Raw genomic sequence first — 20,660 nt, 5'->3', positions numbered from 1 at the left:
CAGGAGCTGGGAGGGGACAGACCCAGGACAGCTGACCCAAACTGGCCAAAGGGGTATTCCATACCATCTGACGTCATGCTAAACAATATATAGGGGTGGCTGGCCGGGGTGGGGGGCCGGCTGCTCGGGAATAGGCTGGGCATCGGTCAGCGGGTGGTGAGCAATTGCATTGCGCATCACTTGTTTTCTTACACATTATTATTGTTAATACTATTACCATTATCACTATTATTATTATTATTGTTATTATTATTTTCCTGTCTTAATAAACTGTCTTTATCTCAACTCACAGGCTTCACTTTCCCGTTTCTCTCCCCCATCCCAGAGAGGGAGGGGGGAGGGTGAGCGAACGGCTGTGTGGTGTTTAGCTGCCAGCCGGGTTAAACCACAACAGTGATTTAATCAGAAACATCTTTATTTTAAACTACATCAGCTCAAGACACCAACATCTTTTAATCTGACATCACCAAATAAGAATCAAAAAGTCTTGCTGTCTTTTAGTCTTTTTTTTTTTAAATAAGCACACAGCAAAAAAAACACTATCAATGGATGCTATTCTTTTCCACTGTTAATCATACAGACCCTCAGTTTCAAGCCTCATGAATACTCTTCAAATCACAGTCTATCTACTCTGCTGACTGGCAAGTACATGAAGAATACTTTCTGCATTGACAGTTCCTGGCAGAATACATCTGTGCTGACTCTAAATGAAACCATCCTTGAAATCTACGCAGCAGTACTACCTATCTTAAAATCCCTTACCTCATCTTCTGCTGTTGTTTCCAGAAGCAAAGATGTCAGAGACCAGCAAGTAAATAAATCGAAATGCTGCATGTCTTATAGTAAATAACTATAAGAATGCCGCTTTTTCTCAAGAATCACAAAAATATTAGTTAATCTAATTTTAAAATGCAATTGATGTTTAACAAAATAACATTCCCAGGAAATTCTGAACACAGCAGAGTACATGGGAAGCTGGGAAATGAAATAAATGCAACTTCTAGTATGGCTCTGCACTTTCTGAATTCAATGCTGAAATTAAGTACTGCCGAACTAGAAAACAGGCATCTAAGAACACCGAGATGACAGCATCTCATGTACACAAGAAATACTTTCCAGTCTAACTGAATTAAGTTTTCTAAACCTACATCCAAAGCTCAAAAATCTATTCACCTATAGACCCACATAAAACATTTCCCATTCTTCCAATCCAACTGACTACTGCATGCCTATGCTACAAAATACATGTAAAAATTACTTTCTCATTGGAAAAGCCCTAAATATTAATCAAATTCCAGAACCTAACAACAAATGACATCAGAATACGTAATACTGAATAGCCTGGAAGACATTCATTTAAGCACAGATTGCTCTCTTACTGATCTTAGGCGCATTTTTTCCCCATTCTAGGTAACAACCTGTAGTGGGTTTACGTGACAAGGTTTTGGTAGCAGGGGGCCAAAGGGGTGGCTTCTGTGAGAAGGATCTAGAAGCTGCCCCATGTTTGATAAGGGCCTCACGGCTGCCCAGAGCTGAGCCAGTAAGTGATGTTGTGTTGCGCCTCTGTGAGAGCATATTTAAGACAGGGAAAAAAAATGCTGCACCACACTGCAGCTGGGAGAGTGAGAGGAGTGAGGAACAGCCTTGCAGGCGCCAAGGTCAGTGAAGAAGGAGGGGGAGAGGTGCTCCAGGCGCTGGAGCAGAAGTCCCCTGCGGCCTGTGGCGAGGACCATGGTGAAGCAGGCTGTCCCCCTGCAGCCCATGGAGTACCACAGTGGAGCAGGGTTACATGCTGCAGCCCGTGGAGGAGACCACGGTGGAGCAGGTGGACCTGCTCCGACGGAGGCTGCGGCCTGTGGAAGATCCCTGCCGGAGCAGATTCTGGGCCAGACCTGTAGCCTGTGGAGAGGAGACCCACGCAGGAGCAGGTGACCTGGCAGGAGCTGCTGCCCGTGGGGGATCCAGGTTGGAGCAGTTCGCTCCTGAGGGATGGACCCTGTGGTACGGACCCATATCTGGAGCAGTTCTTGAAGAGCTGCTGCCTGTGGGCAGCCCACGCCAGCTCAGTTCAGCAAGGACTGCATCCCGTGGGAGGGACCCCACAGCACAGGGGATGAGAGTGACTGAGAAGGAGCAGCAGAGAAGCGCTACAGACTGACCATAATCCCCATGCCCCTGTTCCCCGACGCCGCTCAGGGGGAGGAGGTGGAAGAGGGTGGACGGGGGGGAAGGTGCTTTTGGTTTCTTTCCTTTGTTTCTCACTTCTCTAGCTTGTTAGTAATAAGCAATAAATCTTACTATCTCCCTATGCTGAGTCTGTTTTGCCCGTCACGATAATTACTGTGCAATCTCCCTGTCCTTATCTCAACCCTTGAGCCCTTTCATCACATCTTCTCCCCGTTCCTCTTTGAGGAGGGGGAGTGAGAGAGCAGTTGTGGTGGAGCTCAGCCGCCCACCTGAGTAAAATCACCACACAACCTCAGCTTTGTCTAACATCAGTGATTCTTATTCAGGAAGAAAGGGAGGGAGAGGGGGACGTAAGGGCAACTCCCTCTTCAACTGTATTTTATTATTCATCAAAAAGTGGGGGAAAACAAAAACATTGTCCACTCATTCAATGACACGACCGCAGGTTTATCAGCGTTTATATTGCCTACTTCAGTGTTGGCACTATATTCTTCATGACCACCATCTTGAATTTTAGGAAGAGAGGTTTTTTGTTGTGAATATTATTGTAGTAGAGAAAAATCCAATCAAAATACATTTCAAAATGGAATCTGAACAGAACATTTATGCTAGTATTTCTAGTTATATTGAAGCATACTCCAGCTTCTACATCTCTAGTAAAAATGTATTACTGAAGTTCAGTTTTCAAGAGCAAAAAAACACTTGGAGAAAGTCCTAAGTCAGGCCCGTCAGAATCTGAAGTCATAACTTTCTAAACAGAATTTCACATTCATTGCTTTCTAAAGAGCTTATCTTTTTAAACATGCTCACGTAAGAAGCTGCGTTTTTTTTGTAAATGAAGACTCAGACTCACAAAACATGTTTTCCCATCAATGCAAGAAAGAACTAACTTGTTGCTTTCTCTTGCAGTAAACTTAGGCTTTGGGAATGTGCTATTTGAAGGCCAAGTCTATACAGGAGAAAGATATGAGTTCCTTCTGGTGTTATGACAGTATTTGTTCTACCAGCTGCAAAGTCCTATTAAAAGATTCTTCTGCCTGGAACCTGATGCAATTTCCTACTTTCAACATTCAGATTGTGATTACTTTCGCAAACTATTTTATTATTTTCTGCTGTCTACCTTAACTCTTGTATTTGCTGCCTGCAGGTGTATATCAAGTTATCCTGGAGGTTTCAGATCAGTAGATGTTGTTGACATCTTGAGAATAAGCCATCTTTACGGTATCAGTTTAGACAGGGTAATATACCAAGGACAAAAAAACAGGTCCTTTTGAACATTTGTCTCTGGCGCTGGATTTTGAGAATTAATAGAAGTTGATGAGGATTTTGTCCTCTATGATACACTTAAAGTGAAGATTGTAAGACTACTTTACTAATTTTTTTCCCCACTAGATTTCACATCACTACCCCAAAGTAAGTGCTATCCACTGTTAGCCAAAAAAAGTTTATAACAAAAGAAATAAGCAAACTTGCAAGCATACTTCTGGTAGAATTGTACAGTATTGCTTCTTTGTAAGAGAGGCATTACAAACTTGCAACTTCCACTTTATCCACAAGGTCTTAGAAAGATTTTTGTTAACATGAGGCTGCCAGTTTTAGCCGGAAATTCTTTTTCCAGAAGGCTCCAGCCAGAGGGCTCCTCTGGTTAATATTAATAAAATCATGTTCATCTCCACCAAACTAATACTGAAAAGAGTAATTGTTTAATATATTAATGGCAGTCTAATATTTAACTATGATTTTTTATTTGTGAAAAAGCAAATCTGAAGGCCTCCAGGTGCTGCAGTAGAAACTAGAAGAATAGCACTCAGATTCCTTGTAGAATTTATGCTGATAAAGACTATCTGCTTGCATTGTAAGGATCCATGCAGGCACAGTCGAAATATTCAAAATGCAAAGAATAGCTTCCAACTGGCACAAATGCTAAGTTTAGAAGTATGCAAAGGATATTCACTGTTATACCAAGCAGCTTAAATCCTAAGATTAGAGTTTAAAGGATGCTGCATCAGCAGTGAGTATTCAGAGGACAGACAGCTGTAATTTCCCACTTTTTTGCAAATAACTTGAACCCAGGGATGATGCTTTATTATAGCAGTAGTTTGGATTTTTTTTTCCCCCCACCAATTCTACTGAATGGCTACATGATTTTAAGACTTCACACTTTGTTTTTTCTTCCTCTACCACAAAATAAGCTTACCTGTTATAGCCTCCCTGGCCTGAAGTGTTCTACGTCAGCAGAAAGTATTATTTTCAGACTCTTCTTCAACTAAAATTTAAGAGTCACTAGTCTAAATCCTCCCTGAAGACTTAAAAGTCTCATCTCCAATACTGTCCAATAAAATTGCAGCCCAGTGTTTTATATGAAGCAATTTCAGAATCTGGAAACACTAACACCAGATATATCATAGACAAATAGCCATTAAGTCAGGGCACAAGCATCTCTATACATAAGCAGAACTACCGCCATATCATTATAAAGCCTTCTGTGAAGAACCCTTTCTTCTAATGGCTTTACATTCTTCCGGCAGCTCTTACACTGTTACCTTTAGAAGATCTCAAAAAAGGCATGAAATTTAATCCAATTAAAAACATATAAAAATGTGCCTCCTACACTACAGAAAAGTCCCAAAATAGTTGAAAATTCTAAAACATGCATCCATGGAGCCAGGCTCAATACAGCTCCTGGGATCTTTTCCCATCATTAAATAACCTCTACAACACACTAGGTAGAAGCTCATAGCCTCCATTACAGATAGGCATCCCACCATAATTTAGTTCAAGCCTACAGAACAGGAGCATTTGCTTTCAGTAGACATAGCTGGAAATTTTCTGGCAAAATACAACACTTGGAGAAAAAAACAAAAATATCTCCAAAGCATCTGTTAAGCATGCTTTGCATTTCCCCTATCCCTCTGCTAACCTTAGAAGCAATTACTTTGAGGCCAAGTGCAGAAAATTCCTAACATTAGTTCATATCAGTAAATTTTGTAGACAAAAAAAAGTTTGTGGTTCATAACTTCTAATTTTCAAGACAGTTATTCAGGAAAAAAAAGTGACAAAACTAGGTATTCACAAGTACACACTATATATACATAATTTATAAAGCTCTAGTATTTTTTTCTCCTGAGTATTGACTGCACCGGGGTTTTACTAAATCATAGCTATCACCAGCACAGCTGTCAGCAAATAACATAAGTGAAGGTTATCCTACTTTGGAACACGGACACATTTTGTTACGAGTCCAAACAGCTACTGTGCCTCACTGAATTAATGGATTTTCTAAGTGCATTTACAGAGGACAAAGGGCTAATAACAGCTTTAATTAGGGCAAATACACAGTATCCAAGTTCAGCTGAAATGAAGCTAATCCCAACTTTCTCTCTACCCATATAAAAACTTTAAATATTTAATGTCATCACATAATTTTTACATCTGTAGATGGATCAAAAATGTGGTCAAAACTGAATATAAAAAGCAAATGAGAGCTCGCCTCTATTAACACAAACTTTTTGTAGTGAAATACTACCCTTTACACAGCCCCCTTTTCTCTTATCTGCTGTGTTTTGACCAGTAGCTTCGTTCAACTACCACAAAGTTTTACCTTGAAGTACAACATTAAAATCTGCAACACAGATTTTTAGAACGTATTTTTCTGATGTCCGTGTCCCATAGTAGCACCAGTGTAATGGAAACTAAGCGTTGGACATGGAAATCCAGACCAAAGTCATCAAAATGAACACTACTCGCTCTCACAACAGGTTGTATTGCATTTTTGATGTCCACAAGGAGGAAATGTGTACAACTAGATGCTGAAACAAAAACAAGGCAAAAAAGGAGATTTCCAGTGAAGTTTGAAATGGCACATAAGCCGAAAACTACTCAAGAGCCCTAACAATCTACATCGATCCAGTGAAAAGACTGCTCAGATGGAATGCTCTCCCAAGAATATCCTTCTCCTTTGAAGTTTATCCAATGCTATCCAATTTTTATGCTGGGCAAACAAGGTTTGTCTTAGCAGCCAAAAAAAAGTTTTATTAAAAACAACATCAAGAAAGGATTTGACACGAATGTGAATATAGTGTCAAGCTACCCTCGGTCAAGTCACAAGCATTAGAAGATTAAAGGTGAGCCTCCAAAGAGACAAAAAATGTATTTTCTTGGAATTTGCTCTTTAGCAGAGGTCCTTTGCAAGAGAAGGTTACAAAACCCGTCTTCATTTAAATGCCACAGCAGTATCACTGCTGCTATCAGAATGGCTTAATGGTTGAAATCCTTGATAGTTCTTGCCCTCTTCCCAGCCCAGCCTTTGCTCTTAACTCGCTGCCTCTGCTAACCTCTTCACTAGCTATCCTGAATACACAGGTAAACTGCACATCCCTCTGGAAATCACATACTCCTCATGTAAGTTCCCCCATGAAAGACAACTGAAGATACTACAACATTAAAAGGGAACTTGTTAGTTTTAAAAGCTCTTTATTTCCAAAGCTCCTGGAACAGCTTTCTTGATGAAATTTCTATCCTCCTTTTCTTGACACACTAACATCCCCTCCCTTCTCCCAGATTTGGAGCAGGCTCTTTGCTTACATTTCCTTTGTTTTATTTGAATCTCATTTGATCTGCAGCTTCAGGTGAGAGCAGGAAAATGAGATTTTCCCTCAATGCTCTGAAAGGGTTCTCCTTACTCTTGCCAACAAGAACAGCTTTGCTAGTCTGCCACGTTCCTTTCTTTAGGGTAAAGAAAGAAAAGTTATGTCACCTTCATTCAAAAATGCTGTATAGGTTTTTCAGCATCTATAAAGTCAGTCTAATGAAGTTGAGTATCAAACTAATTTAGTAACAAATTTTAAAAAGAACATAGATAAAGAACAGTATAGTTAACATACAAATGCACGATTTTTAAACTGTTCTTTCCCCCTCCACTATCACTCACAGCAGATTTTTCAACAAAACATGCTAAAAGGACATGCACAAAGTTATGGTTAATTTTTCTTGCCCTCACACACGTACAAGCTTATCCACCCTGATAGGTTAGTTTTCATCATAGACTTAAAAAACACACACACACACACTTCAAAGTCGTGCAGTTTTCTTTAAACACTGAATTCCATTTGGAAACATTATTCTGGAAAAGCAGCTAAGCGTTTTACAAAGCATTTCTTCAAAAAATGATTCACGCCATGACAATATTCAAACCTGTATTAGAAGAAAGCAACCTGTTTGGGGTCAAACTTGTTTGATCTTAACATTTTTACAGGCACAGACAAAGAGGAAGAGTCTGAAAGCATTATTAATGGAAGTGTCCATCAACCTCTATGTCCGTTCCTAAAAGTTGGCAGTCGAGTTCAGACAACAAATGCCCCAATGCTTATGCAACCAATACACTAATCTGAAGTCCCCAGAGCTCTCATGCTATGAGGACAACACTTTGTGACCGTGTTGTAGAAACCTCACTTAACCATTTATACTGCACACAAATCAAACCACACTTGTGCAATACTTTCAATTTCTCAATTCTTGGCAGTGAAGTCCTGCAGCCACCTACCACAAAGCCTAACAGTGTCAGCGAGCTCTGAGAAGCCTGACCAGCTATTCCGTGGTGCCAGCGCAACGATGTTCCCAGATGACACTAAGCAGGGCGGCACCGAGGGCCCAGCTCGGCAGCGTGTTCCCAGCTGTCATCCTGCAAAGATGGATCAACCTCAGCAGTTACACAGAACGGGTTACAGAAACGTAGACAGTCACAGAATCGTATCTGCCACTCAGCGTGCTGGGCTCTCATTCTCATAATCACGTCTCATGTAAGTAACTCTGCACCACGAGACCAAGGGAACATTTGTTTTGTTAGGAGAGGTGCTACAGACTTTCAGAGCTATTAAATGAGTCCTTTTGGGGGCTTTCTTTCTTATCTTTGTCACATGCTCCAATTCACCTTTGGTCCTCAGGAGGTAGAGAAAGGCAAGGCTACCGCTTCTAACGGAGCAGCAGCCATGCTGCACTTTTGGACCAAAATCCTATTAATTAAGGCTAATGAGCGGTTTCAGACTCTGGAAGAGGAAATGCATTGACCGACAAAAGCCCAGTCTGACCCATTCTAGAAACTAAGCTGGAAAAATAGCCCAGTTCTAAAATCCATACCAACAAACTCTTACTCACGTGAAGATTCACAATCTTACACTTCCCTACCAAAATAGTACATACACTCCAAATCAGTCGATAATGCTTACAGATCTCACAGATTTCAGTACTAAATTTTTTATATAGTAACTCAGCAAAAAATGTAAGTTCTAAAGCTCTTTTAAAGCTCCCATCCAGAATTTAGACACCAATTACGATTGCCCTGGTCACTGTCCATTTACATTCTCAGCTATAAAGCTTAATTTAGCGCAGCGATTTTTGAGCTTCCAGCCCCTCCTGCCTCTCCCTGCACATAATTCCTTCCAATTCAGAGAATTTAGGAGCCTCCACATTTTCTTTCTTACTAAATGAGCGCACTTCACAGCTAAATAGCAGTAGTATGACAACGCTATAACCTTAAAACTCTTACATTTTAAAAAAAAATCATCCAGAGACAAGAATAAAACAGAAAGGCCTGATTTTTAGTTCTTAAGATTAACATAAAGAGGACGAACAGTCCCAAAACGCTGTTCTTGAAAATAACTTTTTCATTGTTACATTGGAATATCAGAGTTAAACACGACCAAAAAAATCTTTTAATTCATCTTAATTAAGGGAACTGTTCACCAACTTGGGTACACTAGATAATCCAGGGAATTTATTACAGCGAATTTCAATGAGTTGCAAGCAATAAGGTGATCAAAACTTTTACTCTCCAGCGGAACACAGTCATTGTTGCATGCTACAACATGCAGAAGTTACTTCCATTAACCTTCAAATGTTAGGCAACAAAAAGTACCTTACCTTGCTCTCCACTGTCTGAGCACAGAGGATTAGAAACAAAGCATTAGGCAGAAACTGCAAGCAGTTCATATCACAAAACAAACAAACCACTGCATCAATAAACTTAATGGCTCTCTGCCATGACATGCACACACGAGGGGCACAATGAAGACTTGTCCACATCCTCCTTCGCAAGCAGCCCGACCTCCGAATCTGGAACCCGAAGGCATCCAGGCATTACCTCCCGCTCCCAAACACGGATCTCAGTAACACAAAACTGCAAGAGGAGTCACCACAGCTTGATTTTCCCTCCTAGTAATTCCCTCCTTGCCAATGACTGCACTGCAGTCTTTCTGATGGCTACGCAAAACGCAGGCAGGAGAGGACTGAAAGAGCCCAGGAAAGAAATAGTCACAGTAAAGTTTGTTCAAATCATCTCCTGCCACATCAGATGTGGGCTTAAGGGAATAAACTGCAGAGTTTGGTGGAATCTCTAGGATTTTCTCTACTGTCCCTCTCACGTTCCTGCATCTCTTCATCTCCTTTTTCCTCTCCTTTTCATTGAATAATTTTTGAGGTGTACTTTGTGGCAAACTTACAGGGAATCAGGGGAAAAAAAGGTAAATGATAAAAAATATTTTTGATAAATATTCTAGTGACTTCACTATTTATATTAAAACTATCTTTTATGTTCATAGCCACTAATATTTTAAGGTGTTAAAAATAAAGCAAAAAGTCTCTTAATGTTTTGAAGGTGATAGCATTTTCTTGGGGGAGGAGGGAAGAGGGTTCTTGTTTAGTTTGTGGTTTTTCGGGTTTGGTTTTTTTTTTTTTTTGCTTATGCTGTTTAAATAGGGCAGTCTAGTTAATTAACTATTTTAACACTTGGATGCTTTCCCCATACAATTAAAATTGCCATGATTACACAGCAGCAGCATTTGCAAGACAAATGCCCAGCAGCAGCATTTGTAATTATTTCCCAAGTATTCTGCAACAGCAGCTAAAGTATACGTTAGAAAAAAAAAAAAAAACTAAAGAAGCTTTCACAGACTGCCTGAGGTTGGAAGGCACCTCTGGAGCTGATCTCGTCCAATCCACCCACCCAAGCAGGGTCACTACTGCAGGCTGCCCAGAACAGTGTCCCACTGGGTTTTGAGCATCCCCTACAAGAGACTCTCCAACCCCACCTTAGGCAACCTGCTGCAGCATTTGAGCACCCTCAAAAAGGTTTTCTTGTGTTTAGATGTAATTTCTTAGGGTTTATTTATTTATGCCCCCTGCCTCTTCAGACACTAGGTCTAATTTATACTTGTTTTAACAGAGAAGTTTAGTCTAGCTTGTTTTCCCCTTTCCCCCCTCTCTTCTTCACTCTTCACAGCTGCATTTAAGAGCAGAGGGAGCAGCATGAGAGCCCCAGTACCAATCAGCCAGTTAGCTCATTTGCAACAATAGGCTCATCACACTGCTTTTCACCCCTCCTTCCCTCTGCATCCTGCAGAGCAAGGCTCAAGGCCAGATCTTTTAGTCCACAGCAGCCCAGCTGCCTACCATCAGCAAGCTATTATTCCTCAAGATCCATCCACCTCCTCCTTGGGTGAGCATCCTGCCCAGACTTATCTGTTTTGGCACCACTGGAACATCAGGTGGGGCTGAACAAATGCTGACAGTGGCACCGAAAGCTCAGCAACCTCCAGTAACTCTTCAGCACTCCCTATCTCACCTCCCTACCTTCTTCTGCAGCCCCAGGAGAAGGGGCAGGAGCCAGCATTCAGACTACGTTATTTGGGGATAAGCAGAAAGGAAACAGGAAAGAATTAGGAGGTGCATGCATCCTCTTGGCTTCTGGCTCACAGCAGTGAAAAGACTGCTTGTTTTTAGTGGCAAGCTTCAACAGGGTTTACATTGACCTTTTAAAGAAGGTGGTAATGGGCAACACAGGTACAGACTCTCAGATAAAACCGAAATATCTGCCTCCCACTCCCCCACCCACAGATGGGAGAAAGATTACTTTCTCACAGCTGGGTACAAGTGCTTCACTTACTTTTCACAGGGGTTCCTGAGATCCCATGCACTGATACAGCAGCTTTATTTTTTGTTGTCGTTTTTTTTTGTCTTGTGGGGTTGTGTGCGTTTGTTTTTCTCATTTTCCAATATGGCTTAGTTAGTTCTTATAATGGACAACGTGTACTCAAGTTTAGGCTCCCATACAAAGTTTTAGTTATTTTAAGCTTGCTTCTACTAATAAAGATTTTATTCAGTGCCAAAGGTCATCTTCAGTTTAGAATCTCTTCCCTGGCTTGTACGCCAAACATTAAGTGCCACATAAAAAAATTATAACAGATTTTGAAAGGGGAAAGGACTGTTGGCTTTGGAACAGGAAAAAAATAATCAGAACTATTAAGAGACTTTCTGCATGACTTGGAGCACTTCTGCACATTTCCATTCCCATTCATCAAGGAACAGATATAATGCCTCCTTTCTCTCCTCTTACCTGGACACCTACCAAGATCCCACCTCTTCACATACTTGTATATGTATTACCTTGTATAATAGGACTTCAGTCTTAAGCTGGGAACTGCCAAAAGTCAAAAAATAACTAGAAATAAGGAACACAAAAACATAATTATATCTTGGTAAAGCTGGGGGGGCGGACCAGCAATATCCCCTTTCCCCTAAAAAGGGAACATAAATGGTAAAGTAAGATTTGTAAGTAGTTTTCAGTTTCTGCATTTAGTCTAAAACTAGCACCTTAACACTTTTTAACCTGTTTTGCTTTGGGTCACTGGGAATGACTTCAAGACAGAGACATGCAGCCTAGCTGCTTTCTGGCTGGGATTCACACACTATCAGGGATGCACACAGCATTTCCTAAGAAATAACATCTAGCGTTAAGTTAGATGCTAGGGCCAAGGGCAAAATTCTTACAGAAAGATAACAAGCCTGCGTCACAAATTGTTCAAAATCCCCTGTATTTGGGGGGAAGGGTAAGAGAAAAAAAGGTCAAGACAGTATCCAACCATTCCGGCAGGGCATTTCCTGCTGGATTTTCTCCTCTCACAACTAAGGTATAATGCAGTTTCCCAAATTAGGCAGAGCTGACTAAGGAAGTTGGCTACCATCTGACTTCTTATAACATTTCTAAACTATTTGTTAAAAAAAAAAAATCTTTCCCTCTGGTGTTCAATGAAATAGAGATAATAATTTGCTTACCTTGCTTGCAAATGAAATAAAACTGATAAAACAGCCCAAAATTTATTAACAAACCTCCACATACTATCGGGCAACATAACTCCATCAGGCAGAGAGTGCAGAAGAACTTGCCAAATAATCCACTGATTGTGTGGAAAACACAAAAGACACTACCAGAGGGCTGGCTTACAGAAACAAGAAAGAAACTTGCTTGAGTTTTGAGCTATCACCCTGATTCATACCTAAAGCAACTCGGAGCACTGAAGCCGATTTGTAAAATTAATACCATGAACTTAAAGATGTGAAAACACAAAGGAGAATAAGGTACTTTACAGTTTCATGCAATGACAGAAATACTACCACTACCCCTCCCGCCAAAAAAAGGAAAAAAAAGAAAACCACCTCACACTACTGTCACGAGGTTTCTAAATGTACGCATTACAAAAACAATGTATGCAGCAGAGAAAAAATTTCGCAACCTACCTGTTTACATGAGAAAAATTCGCAACACAAACCGCAGTGATACACAAGATTGCAGTCTGTACTTCCAATGGATTAATACAGTCTCCCACTGCTGAGAGCTGGTCTTGATTCAGTTAAAGCCCAAAGCACTCAGGCTTTCCTGCTGGGAAACAAACGAGTAAAGTCGGTTTCAAGTGTCTCCTATTAATATACAGAAACAATTCTCTCAAGCTTGAAGGCACAAACAAGAAATAGTAGGTTAGAGCTCCATGAAACCACACAAACTACAGCAAATCAGAAAGCTACACTGAGATTTATTAGTTGACTAGGAAATTCATTGCAAAAGTGTATTTACTTCATGGAGGAAGTCACCACTGCCACCACCGAGTGAGTCAAGCTAATCTGCAAGAATGTTTTACATAATGGGAAAATTTTTATTGGCCAGAGGTTCACAGTGTTCTTAAATTTCCAGAAACTGCAGATGTAAAGATACTTCTGTTAACCTGAACCAAAACCAAGAAAAGAAACTATCTGAGATGCATGCTCCATTTCTCAACACGGGTCTAATTTTACTAGCTACTGTACTTGAACCTATTCAGCGTAGGAAAAATTTACACTCAGATAAAAAAGGGAGGAAATACGAAGATTGAAAACACAGGTAGTTTTAATACTGCCACCAAACAGTATTAAAACATATTGGCTAGACCATCGTGGCCATTTCTAAACTGCGATACTGAGAACTGAACATAGCTTAAGTTACCAGTTTATTCATGTAAAAAAATTACCGCTAGTGAAACAATCGGAATGGATTTACAAGAAAGGATTTACGAGAAAGCACGATATCATCTTAATCCTTCCATTTTCACTTTACAGTGACATAAAAGCTAATAGGAGAGCCAAGAATCCCTACAGACAGTCAGTAACAAACTGAAAGGTGTTCTTTTCTTTTACCAATGAAAACATGCTGCAACACAACTACAACATAAGAGCCAGTTCACTCAAAACAGAGTAACTGGAATGAAGGGAGCTTTCCTCAGTCTTCCAAAGGCTGAGAACAGCTTGAAGACTATATTTGATGTCAGGAAACTCAAAGATAAAATCAGAGTAAATTCAATACATTCACTGCTTAAATTTATTCCCTCTTATTCTGCTAAAAATACAATAAATTTGAAAATTCAGATTGTATAGATTATCACTTATGGTTTAGTTACTGCTTTTACTTTTTTTTTTTAATAATACTAAAGACTACATCTTTTTTAAAAAATACAACTTTTGCAAAGTTGCAAATTAAGTAAATATTTTGAATTAATATAATGGATCTTAAATTCCAAAGTATTAGGATTTGAATTCTAAAATATTTTCAAACTGCAAAACTGATCATAAGTTAAATCTGTGAAAAGTCTCAAAAGCACAAAGACCAGTTGTTTCAGTAGTGAAGAGGTACAACTCTGTTACTGTGGCAGTGTAATACAACTTTACCAACAAGCCACAAAGCGTTCAGGGAAGAAGGAATAAAAACACCACACACTTAGAAGCCCAAATTCAGAGTTCAGCATCTTTTGCCATCTCCTGCAAGAGAACTCCACAATGCAATATATGAAAAACCTGTTCCTACGGCCCTTTTGTAATCTATTTAACTCTTGCAATGAAATTCTTTATAAAGAGTTCTGTCCTACCAAAGCATCCTTTCCACCCCACTACACGTTAAGAGCTCACAACTCTCCTTTCTTCTCACAGATGATTTACTTTACTGACATTTCTGCCAGTAAAAGCCACACTTGAGTAAAAGCCACAATTGAGAGTAGCCCTGAGGAGAAGGACCTGGGGGTGTTGGTTAACAAGAAGCTCGACATGAGCTGGCAACATGCGCCTGAAGCCCAGAAGTCCAGCCGTGTCCTGGGCTGCATCAAAAGAAGGCCACCAGGGTGAGGCAGGTGATTGTCCCCTCTGCTCTTGTGAGACCCCACCTGGAGCTCTGCAATCAGCTCTGGTGCCCCAGCAGAAGGACATGGGCCTATTCGAACGAGTCCAGAGGAGGGCCACGAGGATGATCAAGGGGCTGGAGCACCTCTACTATGAGGACAGGCTGAGGGAGCTGGGGTTGCTCAGCCTGGAGAAGAGAAGGCTCCAGGAAGGCCTCATAGTGGCCTTCCAGTGCCTAAAGGGGGCCTACAGGAAAGCTGGGGAGGGACTCTTTGTCAGGGAGTGAAGTGCTAAGACAAGGGGGTATGGTTTTCAACTTAAAAAGGATAGATTTAGATTAGATATAAGGAAGAAAATCTTTACTCAGAGGGTGGTGAGGCCCTGGAACAGGCTGCCCAGGGAAGCTGTGGATGCCCCATCCCTGGAACTGTTTAAGGCCAGGTTGGATGGATCAACAAAAAAAGTGACTGAAAAAGGCCATCTGAGTCCAGTAACTACATGCTCCTTTCCTAGTTTCAATGTACAAAAAGGGTCTGCCTCCACTGCAGGATAGAACTGACCTGTAATCATGCAAAATTGTTGCATATATAAATATGCACACACATAATAAAGTAAGCAAAACAGAAAATAGAAAGCATATTCCTGTCTGTTATCTAGTGATGAATGCACTCGTTTTGAAGGCCCAGATTCTACCCCCAGAACATACAGGCCGAGACCAGCGATACAGCTGCACTGACGAGGTGAAATACAACATCTCTACCACGCAGTGGCCAAAGCAAGCTGTTGGAATGGCCCTGAGGACCCAAAGGTGCCCACCAGTTCACGTAGAAAGCTCCTCACCTGCACCTATATTGCCAGCTTTCCTGTCAGGCTCAACAGCATCACGCTTCTGCTGGCTTCATCATCTTTATCCACATACCGACTCTGTCCTCCCTCTCCACAAACTGGCAGAGTGCACTCCCTGTATGCCTTATCAAAAAACCACAACCAGAACAATATTGGTTTTGTGGTCTGCCTAAGGTTTTCCACCTAAGGCGATCGCTGCACTTCATACTGTAAGTGTGAGCATAGCTGTTCCTACGGCATTACACATCTGGAAGTCATGCTGGAGCGAGCTTAACCTGCTCTTTTGCTAGACAGCCCTACGAAAGTCAGAAGCCTCTGAGCTACTGCCATAAATGAGGGCCATGCCATGAAAGCATCTTTCCTTTATTCTGACAGGGATACAATGCTACAGAGGGTTCAGTAAGTCTTGTCAAGCAACGTATTTCCATGTGCTTCAGGGACAGGCCTCAGTACAGCAGTCCAGATCTGCACAGTGAGAGCGCACAGTACTAGCAGACTAAACAAGGGGCAAAGGATGCACTAAAAAAAAATGAGATCCTTGCTGCAGCAGCAAGCATGGATTCCAGCCCATATTCCAGCCCATGATGTAATCCTCTACTGAAAGGAAGAACAGAGAGGATGAAGGCAAACAACACCACCACACAACTTAGACTTCTTTCTTCCCATAATAGAGACTTCTGTCCTTCTAAAGCACTCAAATCATGGACAGAATAACAGGATAACAGAAAAGCCACCTGTATCACTACTTAAAAACAGCAGAGAGTTCTCTACTGACAAACTGACTGCTCAGACCTTATACCTCCAGTCCAGCTATTCCCCGTCAGAGTAAGGACTGGAGACAACTCTGAAGCCTCCTGTGTCTGTGCAACCACCAGAAGCAGTTATGTCTTGGCAAATTCCAGGCAACGGTATTACTGATTTCAGATGTGTAACATTCCAAGATCTGTTTTCCCCTATGCACTTTTGCCAAGCTCAGTATTGACAGGAAGTTAGTTTTAATCGACTGACATAATCCTGAGAAGTCATTAGCCTGGCTTCAATTCTCATCCTGCCTGTTTGTCCAAAGTTGGTTAATTTGGGCTGTCTTCTTAACTCGTTCTGCCGCAGTCATGGCAAAGCTGTAACACTGTCACGATGAGGACTGACCGTTCTGAGTATTAGCAGAAAGAATGACCCAGTCACCACCTAGTCTCATCCTGGTTATTGAGAACAGATGAATATTCTACCTTAGCCTAGAACAGGAGCCACACTAATTTACAATCATTATATGTTAACCTCTTTATTCAAGCACCAAACATCTCAATACACAGGGAGGTTTAATTGGAGGCTGTATAGTCTCTCAGACATGCAAACATTGAAGGCTTCTTAAAAACATTTTTATTTACAGGAGGAATAGTAGAGATCAGAAGAACAAAGACAACACCAGTTTAAGAAGAGTCATCATAAGGGCTCAGGGAGCTCTACCAAGACGATCAGGCCATACAGACACATGTGAATTATTAAACACTCTCTAAATGCTTTTGCTCCTATTGTTCTTATCGTATGTAATATTTAGCAATAGGCTCTGATGTCTGAGCCCTAGTGACTAATTACAGCCATTAGGATAGTGCTACATCTTTATATGGCCTTCCCATCTTTCCCTTTGCATTTGCTATACTTGTGGTAGTTAAAAAAAAAGACTTAAAAAACAGCTCCTTCATTTTACAGTTCACTTCACAGCTTCATATAACAAAACTCATGTTCACTGATCATTTAAACATTGCCCACGGTATAAAGTGAGTTCTAGCACGCTGCAGCTCTGAGTCTACTCTACAAATGGGGGAAAGATGCAATTTCATTTCAGTGCTGGTAATGGCATCAGGACTGACATGTTGCATTTAGTCTTAACTTCAGATTCAGGCATCTCATTTAAGATGAGGCTGTAGGACAAGTACTTGGAAGCTCAATGACATCTTGAATTCGATTCAGTATTGAAATTCGGGAGATCAAGAGAAATTGAGGCTGCACCCTTGCTGCAAGAAAAACGTAAGCTATATAAAAACTTAAGGAGCAGTGAGCTACCCAAAGCCAACAACCAAGACTGCTCATTCTGAATTGGAATTCTGTTCTCCAGAATACTTGCAGGTATTACCAATTTGGTATCCATCTTTGAATGTAATAGATTCTCTGTTATTCAATCCTTTACATCACTGTTGAAAATTATAACCATCCCAAAAATAGATACTTAGGCAACATATCCCAGGATGATCACAGCTACCAGCATTTTTCCTCTCTTCTCCACTCCATTCCATGCTACTTCTGCAGCTATCCTTTTTAAAACGGCATGGTTCTCCCCAGTCCCCCTAAATCCCTAATCGTGACACAGAAAGAATTGCAATAGAAATACTATGGAGAAGTTTCCAATAACCCTTAGGATCATTCTGCTATCTTGCAGATGTTTACAAACAAAATATTTTTTTTAGTTTCTCTGGTAAATAAAATTATATTACGCAGTTTCACACCACTCTTGTTACAGAAGTCACAAAATCAAATATGGAAAACATCTGGAATTGCATTTAACCTCCATGAATTACCATAAATATGCTGAAGAGTTAACAGATAATTGGGTTATGCATTATAATATTTCATTCTTACATAGAAAAAGGCAGCATTAATTACTTCATTTCTCTTGGCATCAACTGTTGTTACTTTTTCCTTCATATTGACTATTGGAACAATACCCTCTTAACTGTTCAAGACCGCATGAAAGAGTAACGAGAATATATTTTTATCTCCCTCATTAGTTTGATATTGTTCTTTGCCTCAAACACTCCAATTTTTTTCCCTACATGCCTGTGCCATTCTGTCTTGCTTATCTTTAACACTGTCACCTAATTTCATAGTTTCTTCTTGGATTTCAGATCATTAGCAGTGTACTGATTTAGCTAAAGCAGTCTGTTGCTACGTGTCAGTGCAAAAGAAGTACAAATCAGTAAATCACACTTACCTGCTCTTTAAGGAACAACTTCACTGAATTCCTTACTCTTAGTCATGCTTCCTAAGTCATCTCCTACGGCATCTTACCTACAAGTTTTCTGAATTCTAGCTATTCTATCATACAGCTGGATGACATGATAATCTTTTAACCGCCCTTACAAGGGTTGTTATTATGAGCAAGCTGCACGTTACTATTAGCAAAGTGGTAAGATAATTACAGCAAAGTTCTCATTCTCAACAGCTTGTCCATTTTCCCAGTTACCTCATAACTTGTACCTTTTCCTGTTTGAGTTTTCCCACAAATGGATCATTAATACCAGCAAAGAGAACCATCCCTCTGCCTTATTACTCCAACTTGCCAGATTTTGGGGGAATTAACAGCACCTTGCAGTCACACCTTCTAACCCCAGGTAAGGTCAGAAAGTAAACCAAGAATCTGCAAGCTGCTCACTTCTCTTGAAAACAGAAAATTACATATGAAATCCACTGGCTGCTCCTCACCAGCTTTCAAAGGCTGTTAAACTCTGGCCAAGTCTGTTACGTTAGGCTTCCTGCTGCTGAGTACAAAATTATTTAAGATTTCCAACCCCAAGAAGTAGAGTTTTGCTAAGCCATTTCTGCTAGCCAGCCTTCGTGAATGCTTTTCAATAAAAAACCTTCCCAAAAGAAAAAAAAAATCTCAGTTTCTTAAAAAAGATTTCATCTACATTTCTTGCCAAGTGTTATTTCATACTATAAAACTCTTTTGCTGACTAGTCACAATCATCTCCATTTGTTAAATCATACTAAAAATACTTCTACCTGTAATGAGAAAAGGGCTGTGGCTTCATGAACCCAACCTAGAATCACAGAGTAGTCTGGGTTGGAAGAGACCTTAAAGATCAGCTAGTTCTAGCCCCCGACCAATTTCTATTTCTCTTGTCCAACACCAATTCTAAAAACTAGTTATTTTTCTACTTGCAGCCTTTGTGGCACTGAAGAATTCAAAGACTTCAGCAACCCAGCCTTACCATCTTTGAAGCAGTCCTAACAGCATGGATACACTTGATAATGCACATTTTCAATTAATACGTATGAAGAGTCATGTGACCAATCATGAGTTTTTAGCGCAATTTTAGATGCCCTAAAGCATCCAAGATGTGCAGGACTGGCAGATACAGGCTTGGACATATGGAGCACAGTTTTGGAGCAGTAACTTGAGACTGTCTGGGATAACCTACAGCATTTAAGATGGTACCATGTTCCTACACGTAAGCACCATCTCTGTTCCTGTAGGTTTTTCTAAAACTTGCTAGTCAGCCATGGTTCAGGCAAATGAATGCTATCGCTACACATTTAATTAGCAGTATTTGTTTCAACTTATAAAAGGAACACAGGTGGACAGGGAGCAGCAAGAAGACAGGAACTCAAATTCACCAGGGTGTTAATGCTGCAATGGTCAGCCTAATTCACTTGGGGATTTTAAAATCAAGTATTTCTTGACACTGAATTTCTTTAATGCTGTAGCATCCCAATCCACATGATAGCAGTGTATGAAGGTAACACAGAGTCATCATTTAAACAGATGAGGGATACAACAAAAGAGGCAGCTGCTAGAATTGAAATCATCCATGCGAAAAGCATATGCTTTACTTCTTCCATACCTCCTTCCCATGGAGACAGCCTGTCTTTTCAGTATCTTACCTATTCATTTCAAACTAAGAAAAAACATCTTTTCAAGTATCACTGCCTTTGGAAAGTATTTTATTAAAAAGAAGTCCTTTAAAAAAAATGTAAAAACAGTTCTAAGCAGAAACCTGCTTCTATTAGGTATCTAAATATTTCAATACCAGCAGCACCATCTAATGGAGAGCTCACCAATTTTTCCCCTTTCTTTAACATGACAAACATTTTATTTTGGAGATGATAACAACTGATATTTTAACACAAAGCCTATCTAATACTCTACAAAAACTGATTAGCTACAAGAGAAGCCAAATCATTTCTCCATAAACAGTCAGACAGTCCATTTTCACAGATATGACGTAAGTACAACAGGGAGTTTGTTTAACCAGGAGATAAGATTTTAGTTCAAGTATTTAAATATGTATTCGTGGAAAAAAGCAATGCCAGTTTACAAATACCTTAATGTTTAAGCTTTCCCTCCAAAAGTCAAATAGAGATGCCAGTGCCTCTGAAGT

General features: G+C 40.4%; 1 protein-coding gene across 19 annotated transcripts in view; it reads right to left on the bottom strand.

The window, feature by feature from the left end:
* Nucleotides 1-20,660, bottom strand: part of TRAF3 (TNF receptor associated factor 3) — a 73,491-nt gene that overhangs the window by 43,649 nt on the left and 9,182 nt on the right. For 6 of the 19 annotated variants that reach the window (XM_066998374.1, XM_066998386.1, XM_066998387.1 and 3 more), the window contains one exon: nucleotides 12,757-12,898. The exons of 3 other annotated variants lie outside the window; for them this stretch is intronic. The gene's annotated coding sequence lies outside the window, so the exon portion shown is untranslated. Of the gene's footprint in view, nucleotides 1-6,771; nucleotides 6,913-7,729; nucleotides 7,868-9,105; nucleotides 11,681-12,756; nucleotides 12,899-20,660 lie in introns of those variants that run through there. 10 more of the 19 variants (XM_066998380.1, XM_066998382.1, XM_066998371.1 and 7 more) reach the window with 9 other exon arrangements.

The sequence above is a fragment of the Anser cygnoides genome, chromosome 5 (assembly GCF_040182565.1).
Source record: "Anser cygnoides isolate HZ-2024a breed goose chromosome 5, Taihu_goose_T2T_genome, whole genome shotgun sequence".
Taxonomy (NCBI): Eukaryota; Metazoa; Chordata; class Aves; order Anseriformes; family Anatidae; genus Anser; species Anser cygnoides.
Note: the sequence above shows the minus strand (reverse complement) of the source record. Positions and strands in the feature narration are given on the sequence as shown.